This window comes from Suncus etruscus, chromosome 8, assembly GCF_024139225.1.
Source record: "Suncus etruscus isolate mSunEtr1 chromosome 8, mSunEtr1.pri.cur, whole genome shotgun sequence".
Lineage (NCBI taxonomy): Eukaryota > Metazoa > Chordata > Mammalia > Eulipotyphla > Soricidae > Suncus > Suncus etruscus.
The window spans coordinates 81,054,507-81,072,815 of record NC_064855.1 but is presented as its reverse complement, the minus strand read 5'-3'; the positions used below and the strand labels follow the sequence as shown (position 1 = coordinate 81,072,815).

The following is an 18,309-nucleotide window of genomic DNA, read 5'->3' as shown; positions in this document are numbered from 1 at the left end:
TTTCATATAAATCATTAAGCAATGATAGTGGTTATTATTGTACTTACTGAGTATTTATTTTGGGGGGGAACATTTGGTGATGGTGGTCCATCCTGGGTCAGGCACGTCAAGCCAAACACCTTACTGCTGCGCTATTGCTCAGGCCCCTTACTTAGAATTCTTTAAGTAACATAAATATATGTTAATATGTTATTTGTATATTTCTTATATATTCAAGATGTCTCTAAATTATTTACATTGATATTTAAAATATAAAATTCTGAAAAAAATTGTGTTAGTTTACCTGTATATGTATATTATTATTCAAATAATCTTATCTTATGTGATATATATGCAACGTTCTTTATTTTAACATGGGTAAAAAAAGGCAAACTAAAACTAAATTTTATATATATATATATATATATATATATATATATATATATGTCAGCATTTTGTTGGAATATGTACTTTTCTGAAGCTCTCAAGAATCTCTTCCTGATTGAAATTACCTATTGTCAGTGAGCTATAGCAGTTTAATATAATATGGCTTTGTCTGAGACAACTGGACCACCTGACTGCAGTACACATACTTTTTATTCTACATTATAATAGCCTAGAAAAAGTCTGATGCATACTGTGCAAATATTTTTTTTCTTTCAATAGGCATTATTTTTTAGATGTTATATACATATTTTGTTTTATCTATGGAAGCTTTTGTTTAACATAGTCCTGTTTGTTTATTTCTGCTTTTTTTTTGTCATTGGGTCCTTCTTATTAACTATTCTTCTGACGTTGATATTATGAACTATTCTACCTATGTTTTCTCTTATGAATTAAATGAGCACAGATCATTAAAGTATTTATTTTTTAATTGTATTTGTTAATGGCGGGAAATAGGAGTTTAGCGCTAGTTTCTCTATTTCTCTTTTGCAATAGAATACACAGTTTTCTTATTATTGTTTTTCATACATGTAGTTTGAACATTACATTACTGGGGATTTTGAACAACATTACATTACTTGGCTTAACAACTATTAATACATATTTTTAAAAATAATTTTATTTTGACCATAGTGGATTACAAATCTTTCACATTAATGCTTTAGATACATAGTGACATTGAATCAGGGACATTCCCACCACCAATGTTGTCCTGCCTCCACCCCTGTTCCCAGTATGCATCTCATATCCCCCTCTCTGCCCCGCCCCCCGAGTTGCTGGTATAAATGTTCCACTCTGTGTTCAATTAATACATATTTAACTGGATATTTAACAACATCCATTATTGATTTCTTTATATATATTTAAGTTTTTTCTCAGCGCTATCACAGCAGGTAGTGCCTTCCTTTTTCTTGCATGCTGCTGACTCATGTTCTATGCCTGGTATCAGATATGGTCCAACTAAGCATGCCAAGCGTAATTTCTTTTTTTTTTTTATTTATTATTTAAACACCTTGATTACATACATGATTGTGTTTGGGTTTCAGTCATATAAAGAACACCACCCATCACCAGTGCAACATTCCCATCACCAATGTCCCAGCGTAATTTCTAAGCACAGAGCCAGGAGTAATTCCTGAGCGTAGCTGGGTGTGGTCTAAATCCAACCCAAACCAAAGCAACCAACCAAACAAAAACCGAATATATTTTTCTTTCACTTTTTTTTGTTTGTTTTTTGTTTTTGGTTTTGGTTTTTGGGTCACCCCGGAGCGCTCAGGGGTTACTCCTGGCTTCACGCTCAGAAATTGCTACTGGCAGACTCGGGGACCATATGGGATGCGGGGATTCGAACCAATGACCTTCTACATGAAAGGCAAATGCCTTACCTCCATGCTATCTCTCCGAACCCTTCTTTTTTTTTTTTTTTTAATTTCCACCCCATCCCTCCAGGCTTACCCCAAAGTTTATATTCCATGAACTTTCCAGTCAATAGTTTTTTTTTTTATTTAACCAACTTTATTACATACATGTGTATTTGGGTTTCAGTTATGTAAAGAACACCACCCATCACCCAGTGCAACGTTCCCATTACCAATGACCAAAATCTCCCTCCTCCCCACCCAACTCCCGCCTGTACTCTAGACAGGCTTTCTATTTCCCTCGTACATTCTCATTATTAGGATAGTTCAAAACGTAGTTATTTCTCTAGCTAAACTCATCCCTGTTTGCCGTGAGCTTCATGAGGTGAGCTGTAACTATTTTTGTTCTTTCGACAGCACCTGTTGACACTCAGGGTTACTTCTTGATATGCACTCAGAAATCGCTCCTGGTTTGGGGGACAGTGTGGGATGGTGGTCTGTCCTAGGCTAGAGAGCGTAAAGCAGATACCTTACTGCATGTGTTACGGCTCCGGCCCCAACTTTCACTATTTTTTTTTATTATTCTACTCATTTTTATTTTGACCAAAGGGGATTACATATCTTTAACACTAATATTTTAGGTATATATTAACATTGAATCAGGGGGTTCCCATCATGAAAGTTGTCTTCCCTCCATCCCCATTCCCAGCTTGCATCCCATATCCCCCTCCCTTACACCCCGGGCTACTAGTATAAGTAGTCCCCTCTGTGTCTAGCATGTTGTAGGTTGGGTGTCGATTCTTTTGTCATTGGTTTTGGATTTGGTGTTTAAGTCCAATCATTTTTATTACTACTCTGAGATCATACAACTGTTTGGTCTTGGTACCCTCCATTATTTCCCCCTCAATTTGAGAGGCCGAGTAAGATGGTTCAAGTTATGTGGATCTGTCTGAAGAAATTTTTTTTGTTTATTTGTTTTGGGGCCACACCCAGCGGTACTCAGGGGTTACTCCTGGCTGTCTGCTCAGAAATAGCTCCTGGCAGGCACTGGGTACCATAGGGGACACCAGGATTCGAACCAACAACCTTTGGTCCTGGATCGCCTGCTTGCAAGGCAAACGCCGCTGTGCTATCTCCCCGGGCCCTGAAGAAAATTTTAAGGTAGTTTTTGTTTGTTTTGTTTTGGGGCCACATCTGGTAGTGCTCAGGATTTGTGCTCAGAAATTATTCCAGACAGACTCATTCGAGGGATCATACGGGATGCTGGGGATCAAATCTGGATGGTCTAGTCCAAGGCAAACACTAACCACTGTGCTAAGGCTCCGGCCATTCATGTTTTATTTTAAATCACATACACACATGTAGCTGGAAAAGAAACCATTCAATAAAAAGATGAAACTCTAAACTCATTTTGAAGACAGTTTAATCATTGTTCAACCTCCAATATTTTTAGGTTTATATAGGTATAACACAAGATATATGAGCACAATTTCTTAAGCATTAGATCTTGGACATTAGTTTTTTAGCTTTATCCTTGAGATTTGCTGCTAGAAGTAAAACAGTTAAGGTCATCTCAGGAACTACTTGTGAAACTGAAATAATGGCAAGTTAGACTACAATACACCTCACACTTTTCTTAAAAACTTGACTCATTTTCTTAAATAAATATTTAGCTATAAGTTTTTGTTTAATTTTGCGTGCTTGCTTTTGGTACTATGAAACTATGATATGATCATTATTCTAAGATTATATTTGCTTCTATGAAAATAACTTGAAAGGCCCTCTTTTAACCATATTTGATCATGTCACTCTTATCAGAATTTATTTTAAGATTCTTTAGCACGTCACATTTTTCCATATCAATTCCTGATAAAAATGTTTCGTTGTGTGAGAAAAACTGCCTTATGCCCATTTAATGACAGTTATTCTCCAAATATTATATTACATCTACTCTAATTATCTTTTTAATTTTGTTTGTCTACTGTCGTCCAAACTTCTAATTCAGGCATTCACTCTCATAACCCACCCCCTAAAATAACAGTTGTCATGGCTATATGAATTCTATGTGATGACATAAAATTTTTATATTTTGTACTATGTTATATGCATTACATTTGGTTTTCACCTTACTTGACAATTTATTAATAGTTGATGAAGAATAGCAAGTTCTATTTCTTGATAAATATCTTCAACTGTCTAGGAACACCAAACTCCACTGGTTTCTCTCGTCTCTACCTTGTCATTTATTGTCAATACCTGATGATTATCATTGATTTGATGACAATTGCTTAAAAATCCTGAGAATTTATCCTTCACCTTCGCTATTATTGTCTTACTTGGTGATGACACTATGTTTCATGTATTCAAATACATAAATATATAATAAAAGGTCACTTTCTCTATATTGATATTTTCTTTCACATTGTAGGCAATAATAAACCTATCTGCATTCTAATAAAAATCACACAAAAGTAGCTGTGCTTATGTCTTTGTCTTTGCTTGGTGTTCCCAAAACACAAATTACAAAATGTTTAACTTAGTTTTAATTTTATAAAGATACAATTAATTAAATGAATGATAAATTAACATTGTTAGTATGCCTCTTTGTTCAATATATTTGTGAGTTTCTAGATCACTATAGATGCCTATATGTTTCATGGTTTTTAGATTTATAATTTAATGAACTATATATAAAACTGTACTTTTACTATTTTTTCCATTGGTCAATAATTGTTATTTTATTATGATAATCATCTAACAGTTTATCTAACTAAGTCTCAAAAATGGTGTAAGACTAATTTCCTGGAACAAATTAAATTGACATTTTTATTCATAGCACATATAAGGTCTTCATGTAGGATTGATTGCTTCCATTACCAAAGTTTCTTTAAGAACATATATTCAATGGTGAATGAGTAGATAATAAAACTGTTGTATACATACATATATAGAGATGTATAGAGATATATAGAGATGTATAGAAATATATACAATAGTCACAAGGAATGATGCATTCATGCAATTTGCTTCAATATAGATGGAACTGGAGAATATCATGCTGAGTAAAGTAAGTCAGAAGGACCCACATAAGCACTAATTTTATCACTTATGTGTGATATAAAATAACATATCTAGGGAATGGTAGAGCAAAACATTGGCTCAGTAGTATAGGAATATAAATGCCAAGAAAAGAGAGAAATTTAGGGTGGAAGCAGTAAGAAAATTTAGAAATAATATAAAAAATAATGGTCAGGGGGCCCTGACCATCTATATTGTAAAGTTGTAAAGTATTTGTATATAGATTTAGCACAGTAGTTATGGTTTCCAAACTGTAACAACTACACTTTAAAAAATGTAATGTCAATTGGTCAGTTTAGGGGATGTAAAAGAATACATAGTAATCAACTGAAGAGCATGTTATACATGTGGCAAAGGGATTGGAGGTGGAAACATTTATGATGAAAAAAAAAACATTGAAATCAGCTATGAAAATCACAATGTCTAATTGAAAATTAAAAATATCCAAAGAAGCCGTAATGTGACAAAATGTGTAACACAGTAAATTAACCCAAAGTATAGTAGTGAAAGATTGCATTTTGGGGGAGGAGAAGATCCATACTCTGCCTCTCCAGGAAACAAACCTAGTTTCTGCACGAATATTTATTTATATTGATGTGTTATAAAATGAAATATAATAGATTGTTAGATGTGTGTAAAAACACACAAGTATAAATAGTATAAGGTAAATATGATAAAGCAATGTCTAATGTTAAAGAACACGTCATAGGATAATTTATTATATTAACCTCTCTGTGCATTTTGTGGTAAAAGAGGTATGATAATTGAATATCTCATCATCTAAATATACTTTAGAGTCCAGAACTAAAGCTAATAGAAATGTATTCTGATTTTTTCTAGACTATTTCCTATCATTAAAATTTAAAATTCTTTTATCCATTTTCATTTTGGCTTAAGATTTTGTCTTTGTTCCATATTCTCTTTTACTTATTTATTTATTTTTTTTTTGGTTTTTGGGCCACACCCAGTAACGCTCAGGAGTTACTCCTGGCTATGAGCTCAGAAGTTGCTCCTGGCTTGGGGGACCATATGGGACACCGGGGGATCAAACCGCGGTCCGTCCAAGGCTAGCGCAGGCAAGGCAGGCACCTTACCTTTAGCGCCACCGCCCGGCCCCTCTTTTACTTATTTTTGTCTCAGTATTTTCCACCGACAAGAGTTTCCAACAATTATCCCTCTTTCTATCTTGCTTAGCTCAGCATAATGTCATAATTTGGTACAAATTTTTACAGAAATAAAAGTAGTCACCAAATTTATTTACAATAACAGATATATACAATGTCAGAGGATAAAATCTTGAGGCTGATACTTATAAGCATGGTTTTGACTCACTTGTTATTTTCTCTTGCATAGTAAACTATTTGTTTCGAGTAAATTTACACTATCCTATAATTTTATTTATTTATTTATTTATTTAAAATATGGAATGCTTCACTAATTTGCATGTCATCCTTGCACAGGGCCATGCTAATCTTTCCTGTATCATTCCAATTTTAGTATATGTGCTGCCAAAGTGAGCACACTATCCTATAATTTTGAAGAAGTAAATAGAATGCATCATACATGATGTAAAGAGTTCATATCTCATATTTCTGATAAAATCATTTAAATTATCATTTATTTACAAACACAATTATAATCTAAATATTTTATAATTATGTAAAGCATTAATTCTGTTGTTTGGTTTACTTTTTACTCACAGTCACTCAGTTCTGGGCTTATTCCTGCTTCTTTTTCTGTTATTACTCTTGGTGGGTCTCAGAGACCAGATGTACTTTTTGGAATAGAACTGGGTTGGCCTAGTGCAAGGCAAATGCTCTCTGACTGTTTAACTCTCTCTTTAGCTTTACTAAGTGTTGCATTTAAAAAAAAATCTCACATTTAAAAATTAAACTGTGGGCCAGAGCGATAAGATAGCAGTAAGACATTTGCCTTGTATGTGGCCAACCCTTGACAGACCCTGGTTTGATCCCCAGCATCCCATATGGCCACGATCCTGTCAGGAGCGATTTTTGAGTGTAGAGCCAGGAGTAACCCCTGAACACAGCCAGATGTGACCCAAAAAACAAGCAAAAAAACAAACAAAAACATAAAAGAAAACTGAATAGAAGTTTTCAAGGTTTCAGTTAAAGCCATTTTAACACTACAAATATTCTATACCAAAATATTGAGCAATAAATATTAGAAGTACTATGTAAATTTTGATAAGTTTATTGTAATAATATCATAATTTTTCTAATACTAAGTTAATAATTGTGCTTGATAGAAATCAAATTAAGTAAGTTATTTTATGCTAAAGTTAAGCCAATTAATTATTTGGATTTTGGGGTAATGAAGTTTTCCAGAGAGATAGTGATATAAATATTACTAATTAAGGTATTTTTTATTACTTCACACATCTAGTATAATAAATGTACAGTAATTTAATACAGACTTGTAAAGGAATTTTTTTAAGAGACACGATCCATTTTTAGGTAAATACAAATTTAGAAGAATTAAAAATTTGCTATGATTTTTTCAGCTATTGATTCCAATATATATTCACACATTCTTTCTTTAAAAATGCTTACAAGTATATATACATGTTTGTAAATGTTTACTATAATAATTTTATTATATTAATGTTATAAATAATTTTATTAATTTTAATTTAATAAAATTTATATTTTGTTTATTATATCTATTTTATAGATATACTTGTTAACATAATGTATACATTTTAAGTAATTAATTTTACCCCTCTTCAAAGTTTATTGTCTTAACACACCTAGTACCATAGCAGCAAATCCCACATACTTAAGTCATTGAAATCTCTCACATTCACTCATGTGCTTTATTGGAATGAAGTTATATGTTGAAAAAAATTTCTACAAATTCATAAGCATAATAAAATATTTTTGTTGTATATATCTTAAAAATTTGAGGTAAAATTTTAATTAAAATTAAAGAATAATTTCAATTAAATATCAAACTTTTAGCAGAAATAAAATAACAAAGTTGAAAAACTTTTAGGAACATCAACCCATAATTATAATCAAATCATTCTTTTTTAAATGTGCATCTCAAAATACTTTTGATTTTTCTTAAAAATATAAGAATCAAAAAGTAATTAATATGTTTTTAGAAATAATTTCTACATTTTTATGTAATCAGCAGCATATTTTTGAAAACAGAATGATAGGAGGAAGTTTCAAAATAAATTGTAATTTTCTTACAATTTACATCTATTTATAATTTTGTTATGATTTCTGCTCATTACTTCCATTGTATATATATATATATATACACAATGTTGGAAATGGATTTATAAGAATTGATGATAATAATATAATGTAAAATTAAAATAATTCCATTTGGGTAATATATTTTATTACTTATTATAATAAAACTAATGTAACTTTACTGTATATAATTATCCACATATTGTTTTCTAACTCATAAGAACTTCAAAACAATTGTGCCTTATTAGTAGAAATGAGTTTTATGAATACCTAGATTTGCAAATGATATGAAATGCATTCAATTACTTATGATTACTAGTAAATATAAATATCTTAATTTCCTTATTTGGACAATATAATTTTAACATTAATATATTATAGAAAATCTCAAATTGAAAAGCACATTTACTATTATGGTATTAAGTAAATGGACTAAACAATTTTTTATTAAAAAGTAATGAAAATGACTGTTCAACTAATTAAAATTCTATGATTAAAAATAAAAGTTTTTCTTTCAACCTTTGTCACTTCTCACCTAACTTGTGTATCCATTGAATTCAAACAATGCAAATATGTGAAATAGCTTAAATAACCAATTACCTATACATTTAGGGCATTTGTATATAATATAGAGAGAAGTCCTTTCTACCTTTCCTTTTTACATTATTTATATTTTTTTACAATGTACTGACAAAATTCTTCATATAACTATATAGTAAAGCAGATACAATTTCCATAATGTCAATTCTCATTTTAACTCATTTTCTGTGGCTTTTTGGAGAATTATTATTTTATCCTTTATGAAAACTCATCTTCCACACATTGGCAGCTTGAATTTCTTAAAGAATATCACTAGTAAGTGTTTACCTGTAATATTATATTTAGGGTTCCTCCTGCTGATATTTAGATTAGAGACAGGAAAAAATAACTCAAATTTCTGAATTTCAAAATCCCTCTTTGAATAACTCACATATTATGGTGAGTTAAGGTCATAAATCCTTCACATTTTAAGTCTGCCTGCTGCATGTAATACATTTTTTTGTTAAAATAATATTTACAGTGACAAATTGACAAAGCTGAAAGCATAAGTAGCAGCAGCAATCTCAATTTACACAACAATTAAGATAGAAGAAACTGGTGCAACTGCTATCAGTGAAAAGTTTTTACATACAGGTGAAGCAAAAACGAGGAACAAGAGTAAATATTGCTAGCAATGTTGTAGAAATAGCTATGAGAGCATCGTGAGTAGTCATATACCAATATAATGTATAACCTATGGGGTAACTTCAAGACAAATTTCTCTTTTAACATTTTTATGAGTAAGGTATCTTATTGCATTATTTAATTCAATTATTGAATAACTTAATTCTATGGTTACTATATGAATCTTTATAAGGTTTTTATTCTTTATTTCGGTTTTTCTTCATTCATTGTGTTCTTGATTTAATGAATATAGTCAATGATGACTATTTCTTGAAGTTCTTAAGCAAGTTTGTTTGTTTTTTGTTTGTTTTTGGTTTTTGGGTCATTCCTGGCTCTACACTCAGAAATCACTTCTGGCAGGCTTGGGGGACCATATGGGATGTTGGCATTTGAACCACCACCATCCTTCTTCATACAAGGCAAACGCCTTACCTCCATGCTTTCTCTCCGGCCAGAGCAAGTTTGTTTAATTCTGTTGGATTAGGTATTTCCCTAGTATTTTTTCTTGATATATCACTTGAGGTCAATGACTCTAACTCGAGTTTTCCAAAATTGATATTAACAAATCTTAGGGTTCAGAAAAGATCAGAAGATAATTTGTTGGGGAGAGACAAAAAGGAGCAAAGCACTGCATGTTTTGCTGTTATTGCTGTTGTTGTTTTTACTGTGGTTCTTTTTCTTTTCAGACAATTGGAAAGTAAGTAAAGAAATTTAGAAACATCTGTTTTATCTCATCGAGTCTTGCACTCTGACTTTGCTGCTATGTATTGTGTTAAAATGTTTTACTCTAAGTCCTAAAGAAACAGTACTATGTTAAAATAAATAGGTGTAGAATATTAACTAAGGAATTTGTCCTTGAATAGTAAGGTCTTTGTTGTGTCTGTTAAATACACATTAATACACAGAATCTCTAGATTTCCAAAGCCAGACGTGGGAAAGGGCAAAAAAGCACAATTTATAGGGTCAGTATTAGGGCAATGAATTGCAGAGAGGCTGAGGGTTCAGCATGTCCATCCACTCAGACTTCCTGGGTTATGTTGCTGCTTGTTCTAAGCCAGGGCTCAGCAACCACACTTAGCACAAGACAGTCTGTCAAGTTACCTTTAATAGATGACTCAGAGGGATGAATCAGAAGGTATTTTCAGCATGATTCTGTTTTCTGCAGTTATTTGAAACCAAAGTTTTCTGATAAGGCATAGACAAGACTAGGAACTCGTGTGTAAGATGATTGGAGATGTCCATCTGCTTCAACGGAACTCTGCTAAATTCTGGTCTGGATTAATGTGTTTTCATTTGCTATTTTCTACTTTATTTGATAGAGCAATGCATCCATTTCTAGTTATCTATGCTTTCCTCAAAAGCATCAACAAGATAGGAAAGCCTATGGACAGGTAGAGAGAGGGACAAGGGCTTAGTGGTATTAAGCTTTGTATTCCAGCCTTTACTGAGGTTGCTACCATAGTCTTCCAGAAAGAAAAACGATATAGGTGAAATATTATTTGAGAGGACTTGGCCTATATAATGGTCATGAAAGGAGAATATGTGTGTGTGTTAGAAAGATAATATATTGAGAAACAGTTTTGTCAGACCCTCTTGTCTGCACTGTTGAGAATGCTCTTGATAAATGTATATCTTCCTCCAAGTATCTTAACTAATTTCTAAGGTTGTTGAGGCCTCTGAGGGATTTCACTTGATTCTAATGGTAGCCAACAGTTTGAACCAAACTCTTTTAATAGCAAATTGATTAGTTGGATAGAGGATGCCAAGAAGAATACCTTCAATAATTATGACACTAAGGAATTTTCTAAAGTACCTTGCCTCCTAATCCCAAATAATAAATATGGTATCAAAAACTCAGTCTGCCATTAGTCAAGAACTGTTAATTGTAGTTCTATTGTCTTAAGATCAAGCCTAGTTAAGTGAGTAGGCTTAAGTAAAGATTGAAAAACTTGGTTGTAGTTTTCATTTATAACTTCTTTTAGTCTCTAATTTTCCTGTGAGCTCTCTCTTGTTCCTTTCCATCTAAATCTCAATGAAAGTATCTAGGGTTTCATATCCAATACACTAAATCCTAAATTTGGAGTACCATATGTTAGGCCCACTGTTTCATCATCTCCCCAGAGAAAGCTCATGCACATAAAATCTTAGAGGTAAATTTCCAGTTGCTCTGTGTTTTTATCATGATGAAATTTCTATCTTCTTTTTAAAATGTATTTTTAATAAATCTCACCAAGAGATAGTTCCAAACTTGTTCATAATTGCATTGTAGGCATACAGTCTCCAATATCTATCTCCTTACTACTGCACATTTCCAGATAAAATAACCCAGTGACCCTGTTTGCTCTTCTATGCCTGCCTCTGTGGAGATATTATCTTCTCTCTCTCTCTCTTTCATTCTCTCTTTCTCTCTCTATTTCTCTTTCTCTTTCTCTCTCTTTCTCTCACTCACTCTTACTCTATCTTTCTCTCTCTTGCTCTCTCACTCACTCACTTTTATTTTATCCTTTAAGAAACTGTGATTTGCAATATTGTTACTGAAGGGATAACATGCTTATCATTTAAGTTCCTTTAAACATTCCCAGCTATCATTGTCATAGTGGTTACTCCTTTGCCTACTGCTCTTGCCCCCTTTATATATGTGGCTAAATTTCTAACAAGCCCTCATCTTCTCATCTTTATCTTTTTTAGGTATTATACCATGCTATATTTTTTAATTTTACACAAATGTGTGTAATCATTTATCACATTCCCTTTGATTCATTCCACTTGGCATAATATTCTCCATACATATTCATATATAACCAAAATGTATTTTTTTTAAAGCTGCATAGTATTACATTGTGTAGATGTGTGATTGTTTCTTTATCCACTCTTCTGTTATTGAACACTTGGGTTGTTTTCAGATTTTATCTATTGTAAATGGTTTCACAATGAGCATAAGAATTCAGAGGGTTTTTTTCTGCATTAGTTTTGGATTCCTAGGATATATTCCCAAGAGTTGTTCTATTGTTTCTTTTTATATAAATTTATTTAAACACCTTAATTACATACATGATTGTGTTTGCATTTCAGTCATGTAAAGAACACCACCCATCACCAGTGCAACATTCCCATCACCAATGTCCCAAGTCTCCCTTCGCCCCACCCGACCCCCGCCTGTACTCTAGACAGGCTCTCCATTTTCCTCATACATTCTCATTATTAGGACAGTTCAAAATGTAGTTATTTCCCTAACTAAACTCATCACTCTTTGTGGTGAGCTTCCTGAGGTGAGCTGGAACTTCCAGCTCTTTTCTCTTTTGTGTCTGAAAATTATTATTACAAGGGTGTCTTTCATTTTTCTTAAAACCCAAAGATGAGTGAGATCATTCTGCGTTTTTCTCTCTCTCTCTGACTTATTTCACTCAGCATGATAGATTCCGTGTACATCCATGTATAGGAAAATTTCATGACTTCATCTCTCCTGACAGCTGCATAATATTCCATTGTGTATATGTACCACAGTTTCTTTAGCCATTCGTCTGTTGAAGGGCATCTTGGTTGTTTCCAGAGTCTTGCTATGGTAAATAGTGCTGCAATGAATATAGGTGTAAGGAAGGGGTTTTTGTATTGTATTTTTGTGTTCCTAGGGTATATTCCTAGGAGTGGTATAGCTGGATCGTATGGGAGCTCGATTTCCAGTTTTTGGAGGAATCTCCATATTGCTTTCCATAAAGGTTGAACTAGACGGCATTCCCACCAGCAGTGGATAAGAGTTCCTTTCTCTCCACATCCCCGCCAACACTGTTTATTCGCATTCTTTGTGATGTGTGCCATTCTCTGGGGTGTGAGGTGGTATCTCATCATTGTTTTGATTTGCATCTCCCTGATGATTAGTGATGTGGAGCATTTTTTCATGTGTCTTTTGGCCATGTGTATTTCTTCTTTGTCAAAGTGTCTGTTCATTTCTTCTCCCTATTTTTTGATGGGGTTAGATGTTTCTTTCTTGTAAAGTTCTGTCAGTGCCTTGTATATTTTGGAGATTAGCCCCTTATCTGATGGGTATTGGGTGAATAGTTTCTCCCACTCAGTAGGTGGCTCTAGTATCCTGGGCACTATTTCCTTTGAGGTGCAGAAGCTTCTCAGCTTAATATATTCCCATCTGTTAATCTCTGCTTTCACTTGCTTGGAGATGCAGTTTCCTCCTTGAAGATGCCTGTAATGTCCTGGAGTGTTTTGCCTATGTGCTTTTCTATATATCTTATGGTTTTGGGGCTGATATCGAGGTCTTTAATCCATTTGGATTTTACCTTCGTACATGATGTTAGCTGGGGATCTAAGTTCAATTTTTTGCAAGTGGCTATCCAATTGTGCCAACACCACTTGTTGAAGAGGCTTTCCCTGCTCCATTTAGGATTTCCTGCTCCTTTATAAAAAATTAGGTGGTTGTATGTCTGGGGAACATTTTCTGAGTATTCAAGCCTATTCCACTGATCTGAGGACCTATCCTTATTCCAATACCATGCTGTTTTGATAACTGTTGCTTTGTAGTACAGTTTAAAGTTGGGGAAAGTAATTCCTCCCATATTCTTTTTTCCAATGATTGCTTTAGCTATTTGAGGGTGTTTATTGTTCCAAATGAATTTCAAAAGTGTCTGATCCACTTCTTTGAAGAATGTCATGGGTATCTTTAGAGGGATGGCATTAAATCTGTATAATGCCTTGGAGAGTATTGCCATTTTGATGATGTTAATCCTGCCAATCCATGAGCAGGGTATGCATTTCCATTTCCCTGTGTCCTCTCTTATTTCTTGGAACAGAGTTTTATAGTTTTATTTCTATAAGTCCTTCACATATTTAGTCAAGTTGATTCCAAGGTATTTGAGTTTGTGTGGCACTATTGTGAATGGGATTGTTTTCTTAATGTCCATTTCATCCTTATTACTATTGGTGTATAGAAAGGCCATTGATTTTTGTGTGTTAATTTTGTAGCCTGCCACCTTGCTATATGAGTCTATTGTTTCTAGAAGCTTTTTGATAGAGTCTTTAGGGTTTTCTAAGTAGAGTATCATGTCATCTGCAAACAGTGAGAGCTTGACTTCTTCCTTTCCTATCTGGATTCCCTTGATATCTTTTCTTGCCTAATCGCTATAGCAAGTACTTCCAGTGCTATGTTGAATAGGAGTGGTGAGAGAGGACAGCCTTGTCTTGTGCCAAAATTTAGAGGGAAGGCTTTCAGTTTTTCTCCATTGAGGATAATATTTGCCACTGGCTTGTGGTAGATGGCCTTCACTATATTGAGAAAGGTTCCCTCCATTCCCATCTTGCTGAGAGTTTTGATCAAGAATGGGTGTTGGACCTTATCAAATGCTTTCTCTGCATCTATTGATATGATCATGTGGTTTTTATTTTTCTTGTTATTGATGTTGTGTATTATGTTGATAGATTTACGGATGTTAAACCAGCCTTGCATTCCTGGGATGAAACCTACTTGATCGTAGTGGATGATCTTTTTAACGAGGCATTGAATCCTATTTGCCAGGATTTTGTTGAGGATCTTTGCATCTGCATTCATCAGTGATATTGGTCTGTAATTTTCTTTTTTGGTAGCATCTCTGTCTGCTTTAGGTATCAAGGTGATGTTGGCTTCATAAAAGCTATTTGGAAGTGTTTGTGTTTGTGCAATTTCATGAAAGAGTCTTGCCAAGATTGACAGTAGTTCCTCTTGGAAATTTTGATAGAATTCATTAGTGAATCCATCTGGACCTGGGCGTTTGTTTTTCGGCAGACATTTGATTACTGTTTTAATTTCATCAATGGTGATGGGGGTGTTTAGATATGCTACATCCTCTTCCTTCAACCGTGGAAGATTATAAGAGTCCAAGAATTTATCCATTTCTTCCAGGTTCTCATATTTAGTGGCGTAGAGTTTTTCAAAGTAGTTTCTGATTACCCTTTGAATCTCTGTCATATCAGTAGTGATCTCTCCTTTTTCATTCCTGATACGAGTTATCAAGTTTCTCTCTCTCTCTTTCTTTGTTAGGTTTGCCAGTGGTCTCTCAATCTTGTTTATTTTTTCAAAGAACCAACTTCTGCTTTCGTTGATTTTTCGGATTGTTTTTTGAGTTTCCACTTCGTTGATTTCTGCTCTCAGTTTTGTTATTTCCTTCTGTTTTCCTATTCTTGGGCCTTTTGTTGAGCATTTTCTAGTTCTATTAGCTGTGTCATTAAGGTACTCATGTAAGCTCCTTCTTCCTTCCTGATGTGTGCTTGCAAAGCTATAAATTTTCCTCTCAGTACTGCTTTTGCTGTGTCCCATAAGTTCTGATAGTTTGTGTCTTTATTGTCATTTGTTTCCAGGAACCCTTTTATTTCCTCCTTAATTTCATCTCGGACACCCTGGTTATTGGTTATTGAGGCTGTTTAACTTCCAGGTATTAAAGTGTTTCTTCTGAGTCCCTTTGGAGTTCACAAATAATTTCAGAGCCTTGTGGTCAGCGAAGGTAGTCTGCAAAATTTCTATCCTCTTGATCTTATAGAGGTATGTTTTATGTGCCAGCATGTAGTCTATCCTGGAGAATATCCCATGTACATTGGAGAAGAATGTGTATCCAAGTTTCTGGGGATGGAGTGTCCTATACATATCCACTAGGCCTCTTTCTTCCATTTCTCTCCTCAGGTCTAGTATATTCTTGTTGGGTTTCAGTCTGGTTGATCTATCCAGTGTTGACAAAGCCGTGTTAAGGTCTCCCACAATTATTGTGTTGTTGTTGATATTATTTTTCAGATTTGTCAACAGTTGTATTAAATATTTTGCTGGCCCCTCATTCGGTGCATATATGTTTAGGAGAGTGAATTCTTCCTGCTGTACCTACCCCTTGATTAATATAAAATGTCCATCTTTGTCCCTTACAACCTTCCTGAGTATAAAGTTTGCAATATCTGATATTAGTATGGCCACTCCAGCTTTTTTATGGGTGTTGTTTGCTTGGATAATTTTTCTCCAGCCTTTTATTTTGAGTCTATATTTGTTCTGACTATTCAGGTGCGTTTCTTGTAGGCAGCAGAAGGTTGGATTGAGTTTTTTTGATCCATTTAGCCACTCTGTGTCTCTTAACTGGTGCATTTAGTCCATTGACGTTGAGAGAAAGAATTGTCCTGGGATTTAACGCCATCTTTATTTCAAAATTTGGTGTGTCTTTTGCGTAGTCTTGTCTTAGATTAGGTCTTTCAGTTTTTCTCTTAAGACTGGTTTTGTGTCTGTGAAGTTTCTGAGCTGTTTTTTGTCTGTGAAACCATGTATTCTTCCGTCAAACCGGAAAGTGAGTTTTGCTGGGTATAGTATTCTGGGTGAAGCATTCATTTCATTCAGTCTTGTCACAATATCCCACCACTGCTTTCTGGCATTGAGTGCTTCTGGTGACAGGTCTGCTGTAAATCTCAGGGAAGCTTGCTTGAATGTGATTTCCCCTTTTGATCTTGCTGTTTTTTAGAATTCTGTCTCTATCTGTGGGATTTGTCATTGTGACTAGGATGTGTCTTGGGGTGGTTTTTCTGGGGTCTCTTTTGGTTGGAACTCTTCGGGCATGCAGGATTTGATCACATATATTCTTTAGCTCTGGAAGTTTCTCTTTAATGATGTTCTTGACCGTTGATTCTTCCTGGAAATTTTCTTCCTCGGTCTCTGGGACTCCAATGATTCTTAAGTTGTTTCTGTTGAGCTTATCATAGACTTCTATTTTCATCTGTTCCCATTCTTTGACTAATTTTTCCATTGTCTGCTCATTTGCTTTAAGTTTTTTGTCCAATCTTTCCTGCTGTATGGAATTGTTATGTATCTCATCTTCCACAGCACCAAGTCTATTCTCAGCTTCTGATACCCTGTCCCAGAGCTTATCCATTTTGTCATTCACTTCGTTTACTGACTTTTTCAGTCCTGTTAGTTGACATGTTATTTCAGTTTGGAGTTTTGTGATTTCTGTCTTCATATTTTCTTGGTTTTTATTAGTGTTCTGTTCAACTCGATCCATGGTTTCTTGGAGTCCATTGAGCATCTTCCATATTGCTAGCCTAAAGTCCTTATCTGAGAGGTTGATTAGTTGGTTGGTCATTATCTGGTCGTCAGAATTATTATCTTCATTCTCTATGTCTGATGCTGGCCTGCGTTGTTTCCCCATTGTCACACTTGTATTGTGGGTTTTTCTACGTGTTGTGGTGGTATTCATTGGTTATATGATGCAGGCAGCACACTCCTCTGGCTCCTCCCTTTCTGGATGGGTTGACTTGCCTCTAAGGGAGGAGAGTCCTCCATGGATGAAGCCTCACACTGGGTCAAATCTTAGGCCCGAGCATGCAACAGAGAAACAGTCTGGAGAGAAATGTTTGTTTCTGTGATATAGCGCAGTTCTTAGTGTGATTTTTCCTTCTTGTTGCAATGGAGTTCTTTCCTTAGAAAGAGTGCACGGCTGCGTAGCTTCGCTACGCGGCCGTGCTCCGCTGGAGCCTCTTTTTGCCCCACTCGCAAGAGTTTCATGCAAGAGGACAGTAGACAGACATAGACAGGTCACACTCACAGTTTTTCACAGTTGGGCCCCACTGGGCCGGTGTACTTTTGCTGATTTTCCCTGCATGGTGTCACACACAGGGAGCCGGCTTTTGCAAAGCGTTGCCGGTTTTCATGCTCTGTGTTGTTCTATTGTTTCTAGAAGGTTTTGTTTGGGATCATTACAGTTTCCTAAGTATAGTATCATATATTATGCAAATAATGAGAGCTTGAGTTATTCCCATTTTGTCTTGAAGGATTATATTTTTATTCTTGATATATATTTTTCTTGCCTAATTTTGACAAGTACTTCTAATCTTAGCATGCATAGAAGTTGTAAGAGTGGACAACTTTGTTTTATAGCTTTCACCATTGAATATAATGCTGTGTGACTTGTTTTTTTTTGTATTAATATCTTTTTTTTCTTTTCTTTTTTTCTTTTTTTATTTTTATTTTTTATCTTTATTTAAACACCGTGATTACAAACATGATTATAGTTGTATGA

The 18,309-nt window shown here is 34.4% G+C and overlaps 1 non-coding gene across 1 annotated transcript; it reads right to left on the bottom strand.

Annotated features, from left to right (window-relative positions):
• Window positions 1-6,274: 6,274 nt before the first annotated feature.
• LOC126017061 (U6 spliceosomal RNA) lies at window positions 6,275-6,380 on the bottom strand. Its single transcript, XR_007498737.1, has one exon. It is a non-coding gene; the product is annotated as a U6 spliceosomal RNA (small nuclear RNA).
• Between the last annotated feature and the right edge of the window lie 11,929 nt (window positions 6,381-18,309).